The sequence below is a fragment of the Erinaceus europaeus genome, chromosome 5, assembly GCF_950295315.1.
Source record: "Erinaceus europaeus chromosome 5, mEriEur2.1, whole genome shotgun sequence".
NCBI classification, from domain to species: domain Eukaryota; kingdom Metazoa; phylum Chordata; class Mammalia; order Eulipotyphla; family Erinaceidae; genus Erinaceus; species Erinaceus europaeus.
The window spans coordinates 80,704,026-80,729,528 of NC_080166.1; the positions used below are offsets into that span (position 1 = coordinate 80,704,026).

At 39.7% G+C, this 25,503-nt stretch overlaps 1 protein-coding gene across 4 annotated transcripts in view; it reads right to left on the reverse strand.

The window, feature by feature from the left end:
* The window catches only part of ELF1 (E74 like ETS transcription factor 1), a 107,848-nt gene that overhangs the window by 77,156 nt on the left and 5,189 nt on the right, over nt 1–25,503 (reverse strand). The window contains exons 2-3 of one of the 4 annotated variants that reach the window (XM_060191435.1): nt 17,289–17,387; nt 14,888–15,047 (exon numbers count right to left, since the gene is read on the reverse strand). The exons of the other annotated variants lie outside the window; for them this stretch is intronic. The gene's annotated coding sequence lies outside the window, so the exon portion shown is untranslated. The remainder of the gene's footprint in view (nt 1–14,887; nt 15,048–17,288; nt 17,388–25,503) is intronic. 4 annotated transcript variants of the gene reach the window in all.

Here is a 25,503-nt window from a genome sequence, read left to right on the forward strand (position 1 = left end):
CCTTGCACTTTGCGCCACATGTGCTTAACCCCCACTGTGCCACCGCCCGACCCCCCTAAGTTTTCTTTTTATTTCACCAAATCAAAGAAGAGGAAGGAGGAGAGGGGAAGAGGAAAAGGAAGGGTGAAGAAGAATGGGAGACGGAAGGAAGGGAAGGAGATCTGTTGAAGGAAAAGTGGCTTAACAGGCAGAATGCATGCTTTGCAACCTGGGATTCGGGATTCAATCCCCAACAAAGCATAAGGTCATAGGAGTGCACTGGTTCCTGTCCCTACTTCCCCTTTATATAAACTATTGGGAAAAATAAAAGAAAAGGGGGCCCACGGTGGTATACCAGGTTAAGTGCATGTAGTACAAAGTGCAAAGATGCATGGAAGGACCCTGCCTTGAGCCCCTGGCTCCCCACCTGCAGGGGGGTTGCCTCAAAAGCAGTGAAGCAGGTCTCCAAGTATCTGTCTTCTACTCCACTCTCAATTTCCCTCTGTCCATTCAAAAAAATAAAATTAAAAAAAATGGCCACAGAAGCAGTGGCAAAAAAAAAAAAGATCTAAAGTGAATTTCAACCACTGCAATAACAAAAACTTGTGACTTAGTGCAATGGATAAAGCACTATATTCTCAGGCATGAAGTGCTGAATTCAGTGCCCTGCACTGCATATGTCAAAGTGGTTCTCTCTTTGTCTCTCCAACCTACCTTTCATTAGTAAATAAAACTTTTTTAAAAATCAAGTCGAAAGATACAAATTTTATATTCCCCAGAGGATTCTCAAAGTGCCTGGTGCATGCAGCAGATTCTCACAGAAGAGGAGTTGCTTTGACAAATGTAAGGGAACTATTAAGGTCAAATGTAAGATAAGAGGGGCCAGGTGGTGCACATGGTTAAGTGCACAAGGACCCAGGTTCAAGCCCCTGGTCCCCACCTATAGGAAGAAAGCTTCATGAGTGGTGAAGCAGAGCTGCAGATGTCTCTCTGTCTCTATCTTCCTCTCCTTTCTCCATTTCTGTCTCTGTTCAATAATAGATAAATAAATATTTAAAAAAACAAATGTAAGATAAGTATCTATAATTAAGGAAGGTTAAATACAAGTTAATTTATAGATCTCTATATTTTGTAAATTCATGCATAAAGTTTTATATACATACATACATACCCTCTCTCTAATATAAGGCATCATATTAAACATTATTGGCCCTCCTGAAAAAAATATAAGGTGGTGCACTTTTGAGCACACGTTACAATGTCAAGGACCTGGGTCCAAACCCTTAGTCCCTACCTGCAAAGGGGGAAGCCTCAAAAGTGGTGGCTCTCTTTCTCCGTCTTTATCTCCTTCTCTCTCAATTTCTCTCTTTCTCTATCCTAATTAAAGTAATTTTAAAAATATTTATTTATTTTCCCCTTTTGTTGCCCTTGTTTTTCATTGTTGTTGTAGTTGTTGATGCCATCGTTGTTAGATAGGACAGAGAGAAATGGAGAGAGGAGGAGAAGACAGAGAGGGGGAGAGATAGACACCTGCAGACCTGCTTCACTGCCTGTGAAGTGACTCCCCTGCAGGCGGGGAGCCTGGTGCTGAAACTGTGATCCTTATGCCTGTCCTTGTGCTCTGTGCCATGTGCACTTAACCCGCTGCGCTACCGCCCAACTCCCAGTCATTTTTTTCTAAAAAAAGGACTTTTAAAAGCAGTAATAAGCCTGTCTTTGTATCAAGAAGTTCTACATAGTTTCACAACTTTGTATTTACATCTCCTCTAAGATTGTTAAACAGTGTCACAATGATTCAATTATGTATATATAATTATATATATTACATTATATTATATATATATAAATTCTAATAGTCAGAAAAATGTTAAATGCTATTGCAGAAACTGAATGCAGCATCTTCTCTCTACTTAAAAAAACTAGTTTGAACACACTTTCTAGAGTGCTGGTAATTCATTTGGTGGCATCGTATCTCCAAAATTATGACAGCAACTCAAGACTGTATTTGCTCTTATGGAAATAGAGGCCACTTCAAACAAAGCATCACTTGTTGGTGTGCTACTAGCATGAGTAGCTCCAGGCCAAATGCCCTGTCATTAAGCACTACACAGCCTTGAGTAAGTCATAGGACCTCTCTGGACTGCTGTTTTTCTTCCAGAAAGTGAGGCAACTGGATATAAGCATAAAAAAAAAAAAAAAAAAAGTGGGGGGGGGGAAGGGCACACTAAAGTTCTTTAAATTGGTAATTCTAGCCATTATTTAATTCTGATAACACAATTCAACCTTATATTAAGTTTTTTTACCTTATATTTAATTTTATGAAAGCAAGAGTGGGAAAGGAGCTTCCTAGTAAACATTATTAGTTCCCCACTCGCCCTCCCCATTTGCCCTGGAACACTACCTCAGTTTTCATGACATAGTAAAAAAAACTAACACTAAAATATATGATTAGCACTATTTGTCTTATTTAAGTTGCATTAATGTCTTCATTTTAGAAAGCCACATTATTCTACTTTTCTCTTGAGAATAAAATCCTTATTTGCTTATTTGTATGCTGCCTGGTTTCTTTCTTATGGGTCACTGATCTTTAAGAACTCACAGAAAAGAGACAAAAAAGTTGCATTAGCTTTTTCACACAGACCAGACTAAAAGTAAATACAGCTTCAGCTTAGCTTACTCAAGGGCTGGCTAAAGAAGCAATATACAAACAAAGATGATAGCAAATGGCTCAGAGCTGAAATGGTAAAAATGTCTGCTGTTTTTTTCTCATAACACCACAAAATTGAGATCTTTTCATATCAACAATCCTTTCAGAGTAAGGAAAGTAACTGAATACCTTTCTATCTTATCTACCCTTTCATCTGAAAAGCCTTCAAGTTCTTAGAAACTTAGTTAACAGTGCATAACTAATAAATCAACTACACATTAGTCAATAGTAAATGATTTGGCAAGTTTTATTTCCAAAAAAAATGTATTCATAATCACTGCATACTAAACTTGTACTTTCATTTACATTTTATTCTCACAAATAAATTTCATAAGCAAAATACTATTGCTTCCAGCTTTTAAGAGAACCTAGAACTTCCAGGCACACTAGAATGTACACTTGCCAAAAAAAATCTCAATTTCAATGATGACAACTATTTCAGGAAAAGAGTGAACAATCTTTTCCCCCTCAAAAGGGTATTACTTTTTTTTAAAACCAAAACAAGCAAATTTTAAGAACAATAGCATAAAAAGAAAACTAGTTCTTTACTTCTCGTTTTTTTACACAAAATTTAAAATATTACATTGTTTCCCCAGAAGTTAATTATGTTTCTAAAGTTGTTATTTAGAGTACATTTCCAGGGTGAATTATAAAACTTATTTTTTCTAATAGTAATCATTAAAAATCACTTTTACTTATTTTAGATTTTACTCAAACTATAATTTTTTAATTAAAATATTAAATTTCATTACTTAAAAAAGTAATGAGCAACATCTATAACTGAGTTATCCCCAAGTTCCCCCTTAGCTAAAATACAAAAACAAAGTCACTATCCACCCAAATTTTAATACTCATATTATACATGAACAGTACAGTCTACTTAGCTGTAACTTTCTAGCTACCTCTCACAAATGTAATCACAGATTTTTATATTAAAATTTGACCTACATTGCTGTGTGGTATGAAAAAGAAAGGAAAATTTTTACTTAAGTCAAACAGGAAAACGGATCACACAATATAAATTTTTAAATGTTTCACTAAGAAATTCTAAAACTATTTAGAGTTTGAATGCTTTGTATCCTCTAGTAGTTAAGAACAGTCAGGCATGTGACTGACTACACATTTCTTCAGAGAGTTAAAGAACACACATTCAGCCATGTTCTTCGACAGGTAAGAGCCACCCCCCTATTTATCAGCTCAGAAAACACTCAAAAGCAAACACGTAAAATCCTAACAAGTTACCTTCAAAAATTCTCTTTCTCTTTAGATAATGTCCTTTAAGCTTGAAAATAAAAAGCAACCCGGCCAGTTTTATGCTGCTAAAATGGCTCCTGTAGATTGGGGAAGTGGTGTCTGTGCTTCGGCTTATGAGTCATACATGAAACTAAGTGTTTCTAAGGGAGGCACGCCCATGTTGCTGAGGACCCAATTATTCTGCTAGGTCAAACATGCAAATCTACAGGTAAAAAAAAAAAAAAATCGAGGGAGAGGTATAGAGAAGAGGGAGGGAGAAGAAACAAGATCAACCTTGATTAAAACATTACTCATTTCATGTTAATTACCAAAATTGAAAATTAACAGTATAACAGAATCAATCTACAATGAGGCAAATTTTAACACCTGATACTGTTTTAAAAATAAAATTTCCATTTAGAAAGTTTTTAAAATATAATCAAGTAAATAGATCCACGAAAAGAAAAAAAGCATGGGAGGCAATGGAAGAAAAATAGCAACCTTTCTGGGTTTTAATGTAACAATGAGCTGGCAAGTCTAACCTGGCTATTCATTAACTCTTATATGAAAAGGGTATATTGCTATGTAATCTAGACAAGCTAGCAAACAGCAGTACCAGATGTTTATGTATAAGTTCACTAAACAGATTAATTACACTAGAAAATGCAAAGTCCAGGTTAAAAAATAGGTCTAAATTAATTCAATTTATAGAAGTTAAAACAAACTCAGCGTTAGAAAGGAATGAAAGTTCTATATAGCAAAATGATTTTCAACAAAACTACAAGTTCGATAAATTCCCATTTAAAACAAATTATGAGTGCAACTATGGTCCATAATGCTACTGACTTCCAAATGACAGTCATTTTTCTTAGCTTTTCTAATAAAGTCTTAGACTAATAAAAGTCTACCAAGTTCCAGTAACCTTGCTACAAACCTAAGGTGAGCCTAACATGTCAATAAAGGTTCGTTTTAGTGAACTTGAGTTCAATTAAAGGTCACTTTATATATGGCAAGGTCCCCAAGCAGTTGAAACATTACTATTTACCATGTCCTACCATCCAAGTGAATCTTCATTAATTTATTCCAAGAGTTTAAATTAGTCAAACGGGGAGTCCTGGCTGTAGCGCAGCGGGTTAAGTACACGTGGCACGAAGTGCAAGGACCAGCATAAGGATCCCGGTTCTAGCTCCTGGCTCCCCACCTGCAGGGGAGTCGCTTCCCAGACTGTAAAGCAGGTCTGCAGGTGTCTTTCCCCCTTCTCTGTCTTCCCCTCCTCTCTCCATTTCCTCTCTGTCCTATCCAACAACAATGACATCAATATCAACAACAACTACAACAATAAAAAGGCAACAAAAGGGAAAAATAAATTCAAAAATAAAAATAAATTGATCAAATGGATTAATATAATTAAGTCTAAATCAATTAACTAATCAAAATGAAATAAAAGTGCTTTTTAAAAGAAGATTTATTGTGGTCTGGGAGGCGGCACAGTAGATAAAGCATTGGACTCTCAAGCACGAGGTCCTGAGTTCAATCCCCGGCAGCACATGTACCAGAGTGATGTCTGGCTCTTTCTCTCTCCTCCTATGTTTCTCATTAATAAATAAATAAAATCTTTTAAAAAAAAAAGAAGATTTATTAATGAGAAAGATAGGAGAAGAGAAGAAAGAACCAGACATCTCTCTGGTACATGTGCTGCCAGGGACTGAAATCAGGACCTCATGCTTGAGAGTCTTATACTTTATCCACTGTGTCACCTCCCAGACCACAAACGTGTTTACGTGTTTAGAGGACTGGGCAGTAGTGCAGTGGGTTAAGCATACATGACCTGAAGTGCAAGGACCAGTGCAAGGCTCCCAGTTCAAACCCCTGGCTCATCACCTGCAGGGGTCATCACTTCACAAGTGGTGAAGCAGGTCTGCAGGAGTCTACCTTTCTCTCGTCCCTCTGTCTTCCCCTCCTCTCTCCATTTCTCTCTGTCCTATCCAACAACAATGACAGCCGCAACAACAATAATAACAACAATGATAAACAACAAGGGCAGCAAAAGGGGAAAAAAAATGGCCTCCAGGAGCAGTGGATTTTTAGTGCAGGCACCCAGCCCCAATGATAACCCCGGAGGAAAAAAAAAAAAAGAAAAAAAATCTAAAGGGTAAAATACAACTCACTAACCTTCATGCTAGTACTTTACAAAATGTAAAAATAAGGATGGGGGAGATAGCATAATGGTTATGCAAACAGACTCTCATGCCTGTGGCTCCAAAGTCCCAGGTTCAATTCCCCACACCACCAGAGCTGAGCAGTGCTCTGGTGTTGTTTTCTCTCTCTCTCTGTACCTCTCTCAAAAATAAAATAAATTAATTAAAAAATAAGATTTAGGGAGATTTTAACTTTTAATTATTTGGAAGTGATTCATCTTACTAAAGATACTGCTAAGAAGACAAACTTGTCAATGCTTGGGACCTTTACAAACTGCTTCAAAATATGACAGCATACTGACTGCCTGTCCCTTAAGTGTCAATTTGTATCATTCCAGTAGACAATACTTGATTTATTATTTTAGTAAACTAATACCCACAGCTTAATAAATTATCAATAAAAATATGGTACACATGCAGTGCCAGAGTTTGAACTTAAGAGAGACCTCATGTTTGAGAGTCCAACACTTCACCACTGTACTTCCTAGGTCATTATTTTTTAAGATTTACTAATATAGGCCACTTTTTTCTACTGTCAAATGTCATCTTACCTTGCCTTATTTCCTGTATCCAAAGTGACTATTCAAAACCCAAAGTTAAGAAAATAGGCCTTCTGACAGGAGATATTTTCAGGAAGCTCCCAGACTGTCTGAGTTGAACCTTCAGACACTATCTATGTAAAACTATTAATTTAGTTAGTTTTTTATTTTAAGTAAAATTGAAGGTGTAAAACTAGGAACAGTATGAATGACAGAGACAGAACTGATAATAGATTATAAAAACTATAAAGCTTAAAAACTGCTGGAATCTGAAGTGATCATATGAAAGCAACAGGTACTATGTATTCCATAAATATATCACCAGGCAGTATGTGCCTCCAAATCAGCATTATTATAATAAAGGGTTTTAACGGTCAAGATGAGTAATAGCAAAGTATACATATATATATAATTTTATTTGATAAGACAGAGACAAATTGAGAGTGGATGGGGGTAGAAGAGAAAGAGAAGAGAGAGACCTTCAGCACTGCTTCACTACTTTCCCCATGCAGGTGGGGACCAGAGGTTTGAACCCAGGTCCTTGCATTTGTTACTGTGTGCACTTAACCCAGTGCACACTCACCCAAACCTAGGTATATTTTTTAATTTTTTTTATATTTATTTTCCCTTTTGGTGCCCATGTTGTTTTTCATTGTTGTTGTAGTTATTACTGTTATTGTTGTTGTTGATATCGTTGTTGTTAGCACAGAGAGAAATGGACAGAGGAGGGGAAGACAAGAGGGGGAGAGAAAAACAGACACCTGCAGACCTGCTTCACCACCTGTGAAGCGACTCCCCTGCAGGTGGGGAGCCAGGGGCTGGAACCGGGATCCTTAAGCCTGTCCTTACGCTTTGCACCACGTGCGCTTAACCCGCTACACTACCACCGGACTCCCGGTATATTTTTTCAAAGATAAATTGTTGGGAGACAACAAGAACATCACAGCAGCATTATTTGTGATGCCAGGAATGGAATTTGTGATTTTCAAATATGTAAGTGTGATGTTTGGTTTACCTGCTGCACTCCTCACAGGAGGCTCAAGTTTGTAGGTTTGTTTTGTTTTGACACCAGAGCTTTGCACCTGCATACCACTCCCAGTGGATTATTCCCACACACACCCCTGCCCAGATACAGGGTAAGAGGCAGAATGTGCTGGTGAAAGAAGAGACACCACGGTGCTGTTCCACAGCTGTGTGGCTTCCTCTGTTCACAGTGCTGCCATGTGGTGGCCAGGGACTCAAATACTGGTCCCATTTGAAATCATATATAGTCATTACTGGGGCTTCACAACTCCATGTTGATTTTTTCAGAGAGACAAAATCAGCAACAGAGAAACAGAAAGACACCAAAGCTTCCTTCAGTGGTGGGGACCAGGCTAAAACACAGAACTTGTGTTAAGTGTACAAATTCTTAAAAGAAGTTGGAGGCCGAGCGGTAGTGCAACAGGTTAAATGCACACTGCACAAAGTGCAAGGATCACGATAAGGATACCAGTTCGTGCCCCCAGCTCCCCACCTGCAAGGGGGTTGCTACAAAACTGGTGAAGCAGGTCTGTGGGTGTCTATCTTTCTCTCCCCCTCTCGTCTTCCCTTCCTCTCTGGATTGCGCTCTATCCTATCCAACAACAGCAGCAATGGCAACAATAACAATAAGGACAACAAAATGGAGAAAACGGCCTCCAGGAGCAGTGGATTCCTAGTGTAGGCACCGAGTACCAGCAAAAACTATAGAGGCGAGTATGGACCAACCAGTCAACGCCCATGTTCAGCGGGGAAGCAATTACAGAAGCCAGACCTTCCACCTTCTGCAACCCACAAGGACCCTGGGTCCATGCTCCCAGAGGGATAGAGAATGGGAAAGCTATCAGGGGAGGGGGTGGGATATGGAGATTGGGTGGTGGGAATTGTGTGGAGTTGTACCTCTCCTACCCTATGGAGTTGTTAATTTATCCTTTCTTAAATAAAAATAAATAAATAAATAAATAAACTATAGAGGCAGGGAAAAAAAAAAAAGAGTATAGATACACAATAGAATGAGATCTTGCTATCCAAAAAACCCATTTAAGTAAAACTCATAAAAACAGCAGCTATTGGGGGTTGGGCGGTGGCACAGTGGGTTAAGCGCATGTGGTGCAAAGCGCAAGGACCAGTGTAAGGATCCCAGTTCAAGCCCCGGGCTCCCCACCTGCAGGGGAGTCGCTTCATAGGCGGTGAAGCAGGTCTGCAGGTGTCTGTTTTTCTCTCCCCCTCTGTCTTCCCCTCCTCTCTCCATTTCTCTGTCCTATCCAACAACGAACAACATCAACAATGGCAATAATAATAACCACAAGGAGGCTACAACAAGGGCAACAAAAGGGGGAAAAAATGGCCTCCAGGAGCGGTGGATGCATGGTGCAGGCACCGAGCCCAGCAATAACCCTGGAAGAAAAAAAAAATAGCAGCTATTTAAAATTTAATTTATAGAAGGTACTTTTGGATCACATGTTAAGTAAAAGATTTAAGTGAAAGTAATCACCACCTCTTCAATAGACACATATATCTTAGTCATTCCTGACATCATATATATATCATAGTACTGCTCAGCTCTGGCTTATGTTGGTGGTGCCAGGGATCGATCTGGGCCTCAGAGCCTCAGGAATGAAAGTCCTTTGCATAACCATTATGTTATCTTCTCCCTCTCCATCTTAGTCATTCCAAAAGAGATGATCTCAAAATTGTTATCAGAATATTATTCCCCTCTGCCCAAAGGTATCCCTAATATGTTGTATCACCTATAGGAAGTTGATTCCTGGGGGTTGAGCAGTAGCACAGCAGGTTAAGTGCACGTGGCGCAAAATGCAAGGACCGGCATAAGGATCCCTGTTCGAGCCTCCGGCTCCCCACCTGCAGGGGAGTCGCTTCATAGGTGGTAAAGCAAGTCTGCAGGTGTCTATCTCTTCCCCTCTCTGTCTTCCCCTCCTCTCTTGATTTCTCTCTCCTATCCAACAACGAATGGCATCATCAACAACAACAATAATAATCACAACAAGGCTACAACAAAAGGGGGAAAAATGGCCTCCAGGAGCAGTGGATTCATGGTGCAGGCACTGAGCCCCAAGAATAACCCTGGATGCAAAAAAAAAAAAAAAGGAAGTAGATTCCAGTTCCATTAATAAGCCCAAGAAACAATTCTCCATGGAGAGGGAGGAGAAAGATAAGCAGGTCACAGTACAGGTACTAGAGTCAATCTATCAATACTTGGGTTCAAATCCCAGTTTGATAGTTATTAGCTGTGTAATCCTAGACAGTTATTAATCTTGCACCTTAACTTCTTTATCTGTAAGTTAGACAAACATTAGTACACACCTCAATGATGCATTGTGAGAATTGCAGTCTGCCACTATAGTATTTTTTTGATACACAAATAATTTTCTTAGGGGTCATATAGTGTCACAGTTGGTTGAGCACACACGTTACAGTGTGTAAGAGCCAGGAGGATTCCAGCCTCTGATCCCCAAATACAGAGGGGAAGCTTTACAAGCAATGAGGCAATTCCGTGAGTGTCTTTCTCCCTCTCCCCTCTCAATTTCTCTGTCTCTAAGCAAAACATATATTTTTTCTTAACTAAAAAAAATAAGTTTCTTAAGTTATAAAAATGATTTTAATAGAGAGTCGGGCGGTGGCGCAGTGGGTTAAGCGCATGTGGCGCAAAGCGCAGGGACCGGCGTAAGGATCCCGGTTTGAGCCCCCGGCTCCCCACCTGCAGGGGAGTCGCTTCACGGGAGGTGAAGCAGGTCTGCAGGTGTCTATCCTTCTCTCCTCCTCTCTGTCTTCCCCTCCTCTCTCCATTTCTCTCTGTCCTATCCAACAACAAAGCAACGTCAACAATGGCAATAATGACCGCAACGAGGCTGCAACAACTAGGGCAACAAAAAGGGGAAAAAATGGCCTCCAGGAGCGGTGGATTCATGGTGCAGGCACCGAGCCCAGCAATAACCCTGGAGGAAAAAAAAAATTATTTTAATAGGTACTCACCAAAGAAGTGATTCAGAAGACAAAAAAAAAACACCAGTACCTCAATATCTTTTCTCAATAGGGAAATGTGAATTAGTCACAATACTCCATGAAAATAGCTTTAAAAAGTGATAAGAATTGATAGCAAAGAGCATAACAGGACATTTTAGACAAATTAACTCCTGTCCATTTTTACTAGGTATCTGACAAATAAGTAAAGATCTCTAGCCATTGGGAGAATGGATCGGCCTGGTTAACACCCATGTTCAGTGAGAAGCAGTTACAGAGGCCAGATCTTCCACCTTCTGCACCCCATAATGACCTTGGGTCCATACTCCCAGAGGGCTAAAGAATAGGGAGGCTATCAAGGGAGGGGACTAGATATGGAGCTCTGGGTGCATTGTGTGGAAATGTACCCCTCTTATTCTAGTCTTGTCAACATTTCCATTTTATAAATAAAAATTAAAAAAAATAAGATCTCTAGCCATGGAGACATATCTAAGAGAATATATTTCATCAGGCAGAATGAAGTCAGTACAAAGATTAACAGGGACTTTGGTATATTCAAGGGAAAAAAAGGAAATCATTAGGATTCCAGTAAGAGGGCCCCAGATCAAATCAAATCAATGGGGTTTACAGTCAACAATATTTATACACCTTTCCCATATTTGGGAACTCTTCTCTTCCCTGATCCAGCTTTCTGGTCCTTTTTCCAGCTATGACATCATCTCCCCAGACAATAACTTGGATCCACCTTCATATCAGATTTCCGGCTCAGGAAAAAAAATAAAATAAAATAAAAACTAGTATATTCATGGGCCCTTTGGAATATAACTAAAATAGGCCTATTAGCTTTCTACAAAATGGAGGACCCCCCCTCCCCAACTCTTCATCTGCACTATTCCAGCTTTTAGGTTCATGATTAGTCAACAATTTGTTTGGCTTTATATGTTAACTCTTTTCAGCCACCAGGTTCCAGATGCTAGCATGATACCAACCAGACTTCCCTGGACAGACAACCCCACCAATGTGCCCTGGAGCCCCACTTCCCCAGAGGCCTGCCCCACTGGGAGTATGGATCGGCCTGTCAACACCCATGTTCAGCAGGGAAGCAATTACAGAAGCCAGACCTTCCACCTTCTGTACCCCATAATGACCCTGGGCCCATACTCCCAGAGGGATGAAGAATAGGAAAGCTATCAGGGGAGGATCCTCCATGGGATACAGAGTTCTGATGGTGGGAATTGTGTGGAGTTGTACTCCTCTTATCCTATAGTTTTGTCAATGTTTCCCTTTTATAAATTAAAAATAAAAAAAGAGAAAGGGTACTAGAAACTATAGGAGAAAGTTGTGGAGAGAAAGTTGTGGGGGGAGTTGGGGGGAAGAAGGGTTTCAAACCCCCATTTTTGGCAATTAGATTATCACAGTTGTCAAAACTGACATAGGAAAAACTGTAGGTGGAGATTATTTGGAGTAGGGGGAATATCAAGAACTCAGTTCAGAACATATTAAATTTGAGATGCTAACTGCTTTCCAAGTGAAGATATCACACTGGATATATTGCCCTGGAGTTAAATACACAGTCTTAAAGCTAAGGGTAGATGTCTAGACTAAGATATATAAAATTTGGGAATCATTAATGTGTGATATGCATACAAATATGTATCCACAATGTATGTACATGTATGCTATCAAAGCTATAGATAGAAAAAATCAAAATGGCAAACTCAGACACCCCAATATTTAGAGATAGGGGAGATAAAGCAGATTTTTTTTTAGCAAAGACTAAAAAGAAGTGTCAAGATATATGACAAGAAAACAAAAGAGGTATTTTCCTGGAGTTTGACTAAAAGTGATAAAGCAGACTTTCTTTTAGCAAAGAAGACTAAAAAAGGAGTGTCAAGATATATGACAAGAAAACAAAAGAGGTATTTTTCTGGAGTTTGAGTAAAAGTATCTCCAATAGGAGGAAATGACCATCTGTGCGAAATGCTGATGACAGATCAAATAAGGGGTATATATATGACAGCTGAATTCAGCAACAGAAAACCTACTGTTGATCTGTGTTAACTTAATAATTTATATAATAAGATAAATTTCAGAGCACCACTCCAACATATCCTGAGCAGACATTGACCCTAAGGCCTCGTAAATACAAGTCCTGTACTCTACCCACATCCCTGGTCACATCACCAATAATTTTGCAAGAACGGTTTCCATAGTGTGATAAAGGATTAAAAAAACATATTTCACTAGACAGACTTTACGAAAGAGCGTGAAATGAGAAACTGGAGGAGAAAAAATAGTTTGCTATGAAGGAGTCAAGAAAAGATGGGGGAGAGGGCACTGTTGTTCAAACAGGGCTTTGACCACTGGCCGGAACATTCCATTTTGCATTGCAGTCAGTCTTGTACAAGTTTTCTCCACATTGGTAAACTAGTCAGCAACCCACTTTCGAACAGGAAGTCTGTCATGCATCTTCTACAACCAACTGTAACTGTGGACAAGTACTTCACACTATCACTGGATCTCAATTTCCTTTTTTTATCAAGTATTGAATCTAAAGACTTAGTAGTTTTAACAATCCATTTCCTTTCCGACACTTTATATCTGCTTTAAGCCTCTCCAAGTCTTCTGCAGTGTTAGGGAATTGAGAACAAAAATCACATTTTAACTACATTAGGGGCAGGGAAGATAGCATAATAGTTACGCAAACAGACTCTCAAATCTAAAGCTCTCAGTCTTTAACACCACCATAAACCAGAGTTAAGCAGTACAATAAATAAATAAATAAATAAATCTAGTCTGATGGTAGTGGGTTATCAGAAAAACTATTAATATTGGTGTCATTACGTTGGTAAACAACCCCCCACTTCTGGATTTGACTGGTTATAAAATATAAATAAGTAAATAAATACATTAAAAAAGAAGTCTCATTAAATTTTATCCTTTCACTGAAATACATAAAATTACAAGACATTCCAAATAACCTGGGCTAAGGAAATAGCTCTAGTGGCAGGAAATCTGGCTTTTAGCTCAGGCTTGTCTTATGTTTCATGTGAAACTCTCTTATGTATAATAAGTAAGATAAAATCTTAAAAAAAAAAAAAAAAAGAATAGGATCTGGGAAACAGCCTGAAATTTGGAGGTTCCAGCTTCTATCCTGGGCACAACCATAAGCCAGAGTATAGTAGTACTGGGTGTGTGTGTGTATCTCATTTAAAAAAAAAAAAAGTCAATGAAATAGTCCACTTGGATAGTGTACTGCTTTTGCCATGTGTGCAACCCAGGTTTGATCCTGGACCACACATCAAAGGAAGCTTCTGTGTTGTGGTCTCTTACACCCTCTCTTTGCCTCTTTGTTGCTGCATTTAAAAAAGATATTGCATAGCTGTAAAGCCTCAATGAAGAAAAAAACAAAAATCATCTCAAATACACTGAAATACTATAATATTTAAAAATGAGGAAGAAGCCAGGTGGTAGCACGTGGTTGAGCACATGTGCTACCAACATGCAAGGACCTGGGTTGCAGCTCCCATTTCAAGGGGTAAAGCAGGTCTATAGGTGTCTCTCTTTTTCTCTCCCTCTCTGTCTTCCCCTCCCCTCTCAAATTCTGTGTCCTATCTAATAAAAAAAGAAAGTAAATAGGGGCTGGATGCTGGCACACCTGATTGAGTGCACATGTTACAGTGAGAAATGACCCAGGCTCAAGCCCCCAGCGCCCACCTACAGGAGGAAAGCTTTGTAAGTGATGAAGCAGTGTTGCAATTGTCTCTTTGTCTCTCACCTCCATCTTCCTTCTGATTTTTGCCTGTCTCTATCCAATAAATAATAAAGATAATAATAAAATGAAAAATGTCTGCCAGAAGTAGTATAATGCAGACATCAAGTCTGTGGCAATAACCTTAGTGACAATACATTAAACTACTACTAATAAGAATAATAATAATAAAGAATAAAATAAAAGGGGGCTGGGTGGTGGTGCACCTGGTTGAGTGCACATATTACTGTGTGCAAGGACCTCTGTTCAAGTCCCAAATCTCCATCTACAGGGGGGGAAGCTTCATAAACAATGAAGTAGTGTTACAGGGGCAGATATCTTTCCCTTCCTCCCTCCTTCCCTCTCTCTACCATCTTTCTTTTTTATTTTTCTCAGTAATAATAAAAATAACAATAACAATAATAATGGAGAGTGGGAATGAAAGATAGTTCACAGAAAGATAGAACACACATCTTACCATGCTTGAGGCTCTGGGTTGGAATCAGTACAACATGGGAACACCACAGGTAACACCCAGGGAATATCACAGTGGGTAAACAATGTTGAGTATCTTTCCACACTGTCTCTTCCAGTCTCTCTCTTTAAACATATTTTTAGTTTACTTTGATGAGAGAGAGCTACAAAGAGAAAGACACAGAAAGATTAGAGCACTGCCCTGCTCTGGCTTATGGTACTGGAGGTTGAACCTAGGACCTCAAAGCCTCAGACACGAAAGTCTGTTGCATAACCATTATGCTGTCTCCCTGGACCCCTCCCTCTCTTGCTCTCTAAATTAAATGGGAAAAAGACAATGCTTTTTGCCATTAATAAAATTTAAGATAATATGATAAAATGTAAGATTAATTTAAAACTAGTCTAATTTATATTATGTTGTCTTTACTATTTTTCTATAAAGATGCTGTTTATAAGGAGATTGAGAAAAAAAGCTTAGTATCAAGTTTTCATTGTAATAAACAGATGCAAGCACTGTTCATTCATAACTGCTTGTAGCCTGCTGAGTTACTTGGTTTGAATTTTTTTTCCTTAGGTCTGCTTTAGCCAAAGACGAAAAACTCAGCAGCAACAACAAAAATTATCTCACTATTATCTTTATTATTAATAAAAAGAAGAACCAGATACACAGAGAAAAGTGGAGGGGAATTTAGGACACACTAAAGAAACAAGAACTTCAATTACATTGCTAGTCAAAACAGAGAAGGAAGAAAACTACCTAAGAAGTGCAATGACTTTTGGAGTGGGTGACTCAAGGTTGAGACCCAACACCACAATTAATTTGTTCTATGGCCTAGGTCTATTTAAATATTGTTTTCACTTTTGTAAAAGAAATAATAATAGGGGGCTGGGCAGTGGCTCACTGGGTCAAGTGCACATAGTACAAAGTCCAAGGACCAGCACAAGAATCCCAGTTCGAGCTTCAACTCTCCACCTGCAGGGAGGCTGCCTCTGGAGCTGTGAAGCAGGTCTATAGGTGTCTATCCTTCTCTCTCCCTATCTCCCTTTCCTCCTCAGTTTCTCTCTGTCCTATGCAGTGAAATGGAAACAATGGCCGCCAAGAGTAGTGGATTTGTAGTGCCAGCACCGAGCCCCCATGACAACCCTGAAAGAATATAATCATCCCAATTTCACAAAGCATTCACTTGAATTGTTTTATGGTGCCAGGTTACATGGCGTGTTTACAAATAATTATCAAAAAAGGGGTAGGGTAGGCAAATATACCATTGGTGCACTCACAATCCATGGTAGAATGGAATGATCTACTGATAAATACAACTTGGATGATTCCCAAAAGCAGTATGCTGAATGAAGTCAGTGTTAAAAAGCTACATGCTATGTGATTCCATTTCTATGACATTCTCTGTTAAAATAGATAAAGAGATAATGATGGAGAATAGACCCGTGGTTACAGGGGTATGGATTAGGGATAAGTATAACTACAGAGAATATGAGAAAGTTTTGGGAAATGATAGAATCATTCAGTATCTTGATTAGTGTGGTAGTCACACAGATTTGCATGTGCTAAATAAAGTTCACAGAATTGATGGGACTAGATCTCTAGTGGATCCCTCTCTCCACCACCACTGGTAACTTCCATCAGGAATATCATCATAAACCCACTTTTACAGGCCTTCCTAGAACCTTGCCCTCACCATAAAGCAGCAATGGTAGGGGCTGCCTCAGTCTCCAAAGGGAGGTTGCCACTCAAGGAAGATTGGTCCTGAAATGAGTGCAGCCTACAATGTTCCCAGCTGTGACCATGAGCTTTAAGCACAGGACAACAGGGATTCAGACGTTATACAGGCTCTGGTGCTAAATATAAACATAGATATAGGCCCTGGGTCGGGTAGATGGACATAAATAGTAATTTTATCCATAGAATTTTTTTTTCAAGAATGGGAGCTACTCTCTGCCCTAACCCAACTTTCTAGCCTTTTTTTTCTACTCTGACACCATTTTCTCAGACAACAGTTTCATCCAACTTCACATTAGCTATCAAACTCAAGCCAAAAAAAAAAAAAAAAAAACATAGTCATGAGCCCCTAGAAATATGCTTAAAATAAAACTTCCTAGCTTTCTTCCACTCTATGATTCCTAATCTCATCTGTTCTGTTCCTACTTTTTGGTTCCTATTCATTAACCATTTTGTCTCACTTTATATCCTGCCACCTTCCAGACATCAAGTTGCAGATGCTGCCACGACTCCATCCTGACTTCCCTGGACAGATGACCTCACCAATGTGTCCTGGAACCTCGACTTTCCAGAGTTCTACCCCACCAAAGAAAGACAGAAACAGACTGGGGGTACAGATCCAACTGCCCATATCCAGAGGAGAAGTAATTACAGAAGCCAGAACTCCTACCTTCTACACCCAAAACCAATTCTGATCCATACTCCCAGTGGGGGAGAAGTGATAGGAAGAAGAGGATAAGAGGGTTCTAAACTCAAGCTCCATCAGGACCTGGAGAGAGAAAAGGAAAAAAGGAAGGATATTTAGATGTAGTAATAGGGTTATGTGTGGCTTAGAGTGGAAGAGAGGACTGCACCTGGAAGAAAGAGGGGGCAATTATATACAAATGTAGACAGTTGTAGAGATGATAGTTAACCCATGTCTGCAAGCTTAGAAAACTGCAGTGGCTTGCAATGGAGGGATTGGGGATTCAAAACTCTGGTGGTGGGAATGGTGTGGAATTATACCCGTTCATAAAATAATTTTGTAAATCATCATTAAATCACTAATAAATTTTTTTTTAAATGAAGTTCATAGAATTGTGTAGTCATAAAAAGGTAACATGTATATACTTTCATAACATTTTATTAGTTGCACTGAGGATTTTTTTTGGTTTAATGGAGAACTGGGAAGCAAATTCAGGGCCTCACATATATGCTTCACCACCAAGCCACCCTAGCCAATTTTGTCTACTATGTATTTTAATGATAGCGAGAAAGGGAAAGAGGAAGAGACACCAAAGTACTGACACATCTTTCATGGAAATCATGCGTTCTACCCACTGAGCCACTTCCCTGACCTACAATTCTTAACATAGTGAACATAGCTCTAAAACATAATGGTTATGATTCCTTTCTAAATACTTATTCCAATGACTTTCCACATTAAAAATAGAAAGCAACATTTCCTTAACTGTACATCACCTACCATTATCTTTAAATGTTGTTAACCTGTTTGTTACATTATGTCCCACAACTTCGTAATTTACTATCATACTACATACTAAAATGTTCATTCTTTCACAGAACATTAAAAATGTTATTAGAAAATCTAGACTGTCACACCAAAGATGTTACACTGACTATACAATTCTGACATGGAGAGCCAAAATCAGTGAGTAGTTTTCTCTAGAAAACTATTCTATAAAACAAACAACAAAAAAACTGGAATCATAGTTTCTTTATATACATATATGTATGTTAACTTATTTATGATTCTGAAATTGAGAGAGAAGAGGAAGAGACAAACACTTGCAGTAATGTTTCACTACTTGTGAAGCTTTCCCCCAGCAGGTGGGGACCAGAGGTTTGAACACAAATTCTTGTGCACTGCCCAGTGTGCACTCTACTAGGTACAAATAAAAACAACAAAGGGAGGGAGGTTGGGCAGTAGTGCAGCGGTTTAAATGCATACATGGCAGAAAGCGCAATGACCGGCATAAGGATCCCGGTTCGAGCCCCCAGCTTCCCACCTGCGGGGGGGGGGGGGGGGGGGGCGGGTGTCGTTTCACGGGTGGTGAAGCAGATCTGCAGGTGTCTGTTTTTCTCTCCCCACCTTCCCTTGATTTCTCTGTCCTGTACAACAACAACAGCAATGATGATAACAACAAGGGCAACAAAATAAGAAAAATGGTCTCCGAGATCAGTGGATTTGTAGTGCATACACTGAACACCAACAATAACCCTGGAGGCAAAATAAATAAACAAACAAACAACAACAATGAAGTACCATTTCACTCAGATCAGAAACAACATTCCTTCATGATCAAAACACACAAAAAATGGGAATAAATGGAAATTTTCCCTTTTTTGCCTCCAGGGTTATTGCTGGGGCTCTATGCCTGTACTACTAATTCACTGCTCCTAGAGGCTATATATTTTTTTCCATTTTGATGCTCCTGTAATTGTTATTGGATAGGGGAGAGCGAAATCAAAAGAGATGGGGAAGACAGAGAGAGAAAGAGAAAGATAGACACCTGCAGACCTGCTTCACTGCCTGTGAAACAACTCCCCTGCAGGTGAAGATCCAGGGCTCAAACCAAGATCCTTACTCCAGTCCTTGTACTTCCCACCATGTGCGCTTAACCTGCTGTGCTACCACCCGGACCCCAATGGAAAATTTCTTTGCCTAGTGGAGTTTGTATACAGCAAACCTACACTCACGACTGTACTCAATGATGAGAAACTGAAAGTATTCCCATTAAGATAGATATGAGACATGGCTGCCCAATATTACTGTTACTACTCAACATAGTGCTGGAAGTTCTTGCCAAAGCAATCAGGCAAGAGAAAGAAGAGATATAGATGAGAAGTCAAGTTGTCACTATTTGCAGGTGGTATTATAGTATACATAGAAAAGTCTAAAAAGGGGGTCGGGCGGTGGCGCAGTGGGTTAAGCGCATGTGGCGCAAAGTGCAGGGACCGGCGTAAGGATCCCGGTTCGAGCCCCCGGCTCCCCACCTGCAGGGGAGTCGCTTCACAAGCAGTGAAGCAGGTCTGCAGGTGTCTATCTTTCTCTCCCCTTCTCTGTCTTCCCCTCCTCTCTCCATTTCTCTCTGTCCTATCCAACAACGAATTGCGTCAACAAGGGCAATAATAATAACCACAACGAAGCTACAACAAGGGCAACAAAAGGGGGGAAAAATGGCCTCCAGGAGCAGTGGATTCATGGTGCAGGCACCGAGCCCAGCAATAACCCTGGAGGAGGAAAAAAAAAATTAAAAAAGAAAAGTCTAAAGAATACATCAGGAAGCTTCTGGAAATTATCAGGCAATATAATGTCAGCCTACATAATAACAAAAAAGTCAGTGGCATTCTTTAATGCAAACACAAGTCAGAAGAAGAAATCATCCCCATTCACTATAGCAGCAAAAACAATAAAATATCTAGGAATAAACCTGACCAAAAAAAAAAAAAGTGAATGTATGATGAAAATTTTGAGTTGCTATTCAAGAATATTAAAAAATATGCAAAGTAGAAAGATATCCCATATTAATGGACTGGAAGAATTAACACAATGAAAAGGATGATTCCTGGGACTAGGCACAGCTCAAGGGCAGGTGTAAGAATCCTGGTTTGAACCCCCAGCTTCCCACATGGGGGGAGGGTCACTTCGCAAGCAGTGAAGCAGGTCTGCAGATTTCTATCTTTCCTTCTCTCTGTCTCCCCCTCTTCTCTCTATTTCTCTCTGTTCTATCCAACAATAACAACAGGTATAACAACAACAATAATAACAACAACAAGGGCAACAAAGTGGGGGAAAAATGGCCTCCAGGAGCAGTGGTTTTGTAGTGCAGGCACCAAGCCCCAGCAATAATCCTGGAGGGAAAGAAAGAAAGAGATGATTCTGCCCAAAGCCATATACAATTTTCCCCTCACATATTAGTAATATATAAGACTGTAAGTTAATAGATGTATATATTAACACTGTTCCCACCACCAAAGGTCTGTCTTCCCACCACCCTCCCCCTCCCCCATAGTGAAGCTAAAAATCTACCCTCTCCCCCTACCTAGAGTTTTTTTACTTTGGTGAAATACTCCCAACTCAGTCAAATTAAATACAAATTTAATGCAATCTTCTCTCTCCTGTGATACTAGGCTTTGTGCGTGTAAGATATATACTCTGCCACTGAGCCAACTACCTCTTTAGCCTCAAAGTTGCATCTTTGTCTTTCTTTCTTCTCATTTTTATTAATTTTTTATATTTATTTATTTTCCCTTTTGTTGCCCTTGTTTTTATTGTTCTTGTAGTTACTATTGTTGTTTTTGATGCTGTCATTGTTGGACAGGACAGAGAGAAATGGAGAGAGGAGAGGAAGACAGAGGGGGGAGAGCAAGATAGGCACCTGCAGACCTGCTTCACTGCCTGTGAAGTGACGCCCCTGCAGGTGGGGTGCCAGGGGCTCGAACCAGTACCCTTACACTGATGCGCTTCGCACCACGTGTGCTTAACCAGCTGTGCTACCACCACACTCCCTTTACTTTTTTTAATCCAAACTTTTCGTTTTAAAAACAAATTCCATGATTTGAAACCCCAACTTTCACACACATTTCCAACCTTATCTTCTATTTTTCCCCTCCCTTCAGTCAAACATTCTCAAAGATTTGTCTCAGTTTCATTTAATTACCTACTTGATTGTCACTAGTCAACTCTAATCCTGCCCCTGACCCTATTATGCCACTAAGTATTTTTCAAACCAATGTCAACAATCTCACCAGTAAACACTTAACATTTTCTTAGATCTAAGAAGTGCTCTCTCCTGGTTTTCCCCAGTTCCAAATTTTTTTTAAAGATTTAAAAAAAATATTTATTTATTTATTTATTCCCTTTTGTTGCCTTTGTTGCTTTTTTATTGTTGTAGTTATCGTTGTTGGATAGGACAGAGAAATGGAGAGAAGAGGGGAAGACAGAGAGGGGGAGAGAAAGATAGACACCTGCAGACCTGCTTCACCACTTGTGAAGTGACTCCCCTGCAGGTGGGGAGCTAGGGGCTCCAACTGGGATCCTTATGCCAGTCCTTGAGCTTGGGGCCACCTGTGCTTATCCCGCTGTACTACCGCCCGACTACCCCCCTCCCCCCGTTTCAAATTCTTTTACTCAGTTTTTCTTCGTTCTTTCTTTTTTTTTGCACTGCCTTCTCTACTTGCTTCTGAGGTACTGAAGTAAGAATTCAGATGAAAACACTCTTTTAACTTCAAACCCTCCAAGGGTAAATTCATTTCTAGGGTTTCAACTACCAAGTCAGAGTCCAAAGGTAGAAATAACTCATGCTCTATTTCTATCAGCAATTCCTTAAATTCACCTTTTACATTAACAGACCACATTGGCAGCCAATATCTTAACAGAACATACACAACTGAACCATTCTTCCATTCAATGCTGAAGTACCAACCTATATTTAAAGGTCATATTGAATGAAAAGGTACTTTTTTTTTTTATTGCTACCAGGGCTATCAGTGGGGCTTGGTGCCTGCATGAGGAATCCACCACTCCCAGCTGTCATTACCTCCCCACCCCCACCCCTTTATCTCCCCTTACTTGATAGGACAGAAATTGAGAGAGGGGAGAAAGAGTAAGAGAAAGAGACACACCAGCAACACTGCTTCATCACTGTGAAGCTACCCCATCCACTGCAGGTGGGGGCTGCTGACTTGAGCCCAGTCCTTGAAACTGGTAACTCCCTACTTCTAATTTCTTGAAGAAGTGTCATCCTATTTTCATAATGGATGCACCATTTCTTCATTGCCATGAACTGTATGCAAGGTCTCTCATTTCTCCACATTGCCACCAGCTCATGTTATTTTGTTTTGATGTAATCATGCTAATGCACAGGAGGTGGTAATTTGCCTTCACATACACTCTATGTGCTTTCTTCGTCCTGCAAACGTGTGTTTTTAGTCATCTTAAACAACCAGGGAGGCAGTGCAGTGGATAAGGTGTTGGAAGCTCAAGCATGAGGTCCCGGAATTCACTACCCAGCATTGATGTACCAGAATGATACTTTGGTCCTAACTTTTTAAAATATGCTTTATTTGCTAGGACAGATGGAAATTAAAAGGAGAGGGAGAGATAGAAAGGGAGAAAGAGAGACATCTGCAATACTTGCTTCCTTGCTCATGAAGCATCCCCCTGAAAGTGGGGACCAGGGGCTTGCACTAAGGGACTTGCACATGGTGATGTGTGCCTCAGCTGGGTGCACCACCATCTCCTTCTGCATTTTAATACTTTTTAATTATTGGATAAGGTCAAAGAGAAATCAAGAGGGAAGGGGGAGCTATACAGGGAGACAGAGAGACAGGTGCAGCACTGCTTCACCGCTCATGAAGCTCTCTTCTCATCCCCCAGGTGGGAACCAAGGAGTTGAACCTGCTGTCTTTGTACATGTGTGCTCAACCAGGTTCACCACCATCACCTGGCCTCTCTCTCGATAATGAAGTATTTAAAAAAAAAAAAAAACTTAGAAAAATTAAACTACAAGGGCCAGGAAATAGTTCATATGTGAACCCATGAATTTGAGCCAGGGGGACACAGTGGCTAGTGTGTCAGATTTAAAAGGATGAGGACCTGAGTTCCATCCCAAGCATCACATGTGCCAGCAGTGCTCTGGTTCTCTTTCATGTTAACAAATATATGTATCTTAAAAAAATAAAATGATTCAGAGCCAGGTGGTGGAACACCAGGTTAATTAGCACACATAGTACAAAGCACAAGGATGCCAGTTTGAGCCCCCAAGCAGTGAAGCAGGCCTACAAGTGTTATCTTTCTCCTTACTTCCCCCTCCTCTCTCAATTTCTCTGTCCTACCCATAAAAATGAAAAATGGCTGCCAGGAATATTGGATTTGTGGTACTCGCATCAAGCCCCAGCAATAACCCTGGAGGCAAAAAAAAAAAAAATGTGTGTGGAGGGATAGTTTTCACATTCCCAAGAAATACAACTCTTAGGACAATAGCAAAGGTAAAAGGGAATTTTTTTAAAAAATGAGTTAAAAGGGGGACGGGGAGATAATTTCACAACAGATCTAAATGACATTTTTAGAATTTTATTATTTTCATTTTACTGAGAGAGAGAAAACAAAATATAGGGCAGGGGTAGATAGCACAACGGTTATGCAAAGAGACTCATGCCTGAGGCTCTTAAGTCCCAAGTTCAATCCCCTGCACCACCATAAACCAGAGTTCAGTAGAGTTCTGTAATAAATAAATAAATAAAAATTAAAAAGGAGCAAAATAAAGAAAAAGACCAGAACACTGCTTAGGTCTGGCCTATGGTGGTGCCAGGGAAGTGAACCTTTGACCTCCTAATCTCAGGCATGAAAGTCTTTTTGCGTAGCCATTAAGCTGTCTCACAGTCATTATTAAAAAATTTCTGGGACAAAAACATACCTTATCTTAAGGAAAAAAAAAAAACTACTCTTAAGTTTCTTTGCAACTTTTAAGAACTATTGATTGTATTTTAAACTCTGGTGAAAAGTCTCAGAAAAAGTTTTCAAAACAAATTCACCTCAATTTTCTACTCAATGTAGAAATTACATATACCAATGTGGAGGAGTCATAATGAATCCCGGAATAGTGAATTTCAAGTGTATTAAATTTCATTATGACTTTTTAAATTAGGCGTTAATGGATCACAGTACAGCTGTTAGCACATGGGAATTTTTTTTTTTTCTTCCTTCTAGGTTATACTGGGGCTTGGTGCCTGCCTGCACTAAAAGTCCACTGCTCCTGGTGGCATTTTTTCCATTTATTGAATATAAAAGGGAGAAATTAAGAGGGGAGGAGGAAATAGAGGAAGAGAGAAAGAAAGATAAGACACCTCCAGGCCTGCCTCACCACTTATGAAGCCACCCCACTGCAGGTAGGGGACCAAGGGATTGAACCCTGGTCCTTGGGCTTCATACTATGTGCACTTAACCCGGTGTGCCACCTTCCAGCACTGATGAGAACTATTTCTCATCTCCCTGTGATAGGTGTGTGAAACACTCTCACCCAAAATTTAGTGCCTTTTCCACCATTGTATACCAAGACCCCAAGACCTTTTCCACCCACTTCTATTTGTTCCTTCCCCAGAATCCTTTGCTTTGGTACGACATACCAATAGTGAAACTTAAACAAGGACAGAAAGTGAAAACACTTGAAAGTAAAAAAGTTGAACTTGAGGCTTTTAGTTCTGTTATATTGTCCACAGGATGGCAGTCAATGTATAATTTCACTGTTCAAAATAGCACAAATGCATACAGGTGAGAAATAATTCCCTACACAAGCATCCCTAGAAAAAAAAAAACCCTTCTTATACTTTCAAAAAAAACCTCGCAAAATTTTGCCATTTTAGGAGTCATCTGTTATTTTTCCTTCAATGCACCTTTTATCTAATCCTTTTTATTCTGTAGCCACCACCTTACTTAGGAGAGGAGTCGGAGCCAAAGAGTAGTGCTAAATGATAACTATTCTGCAAAAGACCTCCAGCCTTGGCCAAGATCTAACCTAGGGGGGTTGAGAAGATGGGAATGGGCACCAGAAGTACAATCTTTTCATCCTCCTGCAAACTGCTACCAAACTAATTTCAAGAAAAGAGTAAATCAACAGAAATCTCTCTAGCTAAATAAGCTCATTTTGTACAAATTCAAGAATCTTTCAGATTCTATCTAAATATTATAAAGATTCAAAGGAACCTATATAATAATCGTCTACAGGGGCTGGGTGGTGATATACTCTGTAGAGCACACATATTACCATGCAGAAGGTAACACCGAGCCTTAGTGATAACCCTGGTGGCAAGAGGGGTGAGCAGGCGGTGGTACACCTGGTTAAGGGTTCAAGTCCCTGGTCCCCACCTGCAAGGGGAAAGCT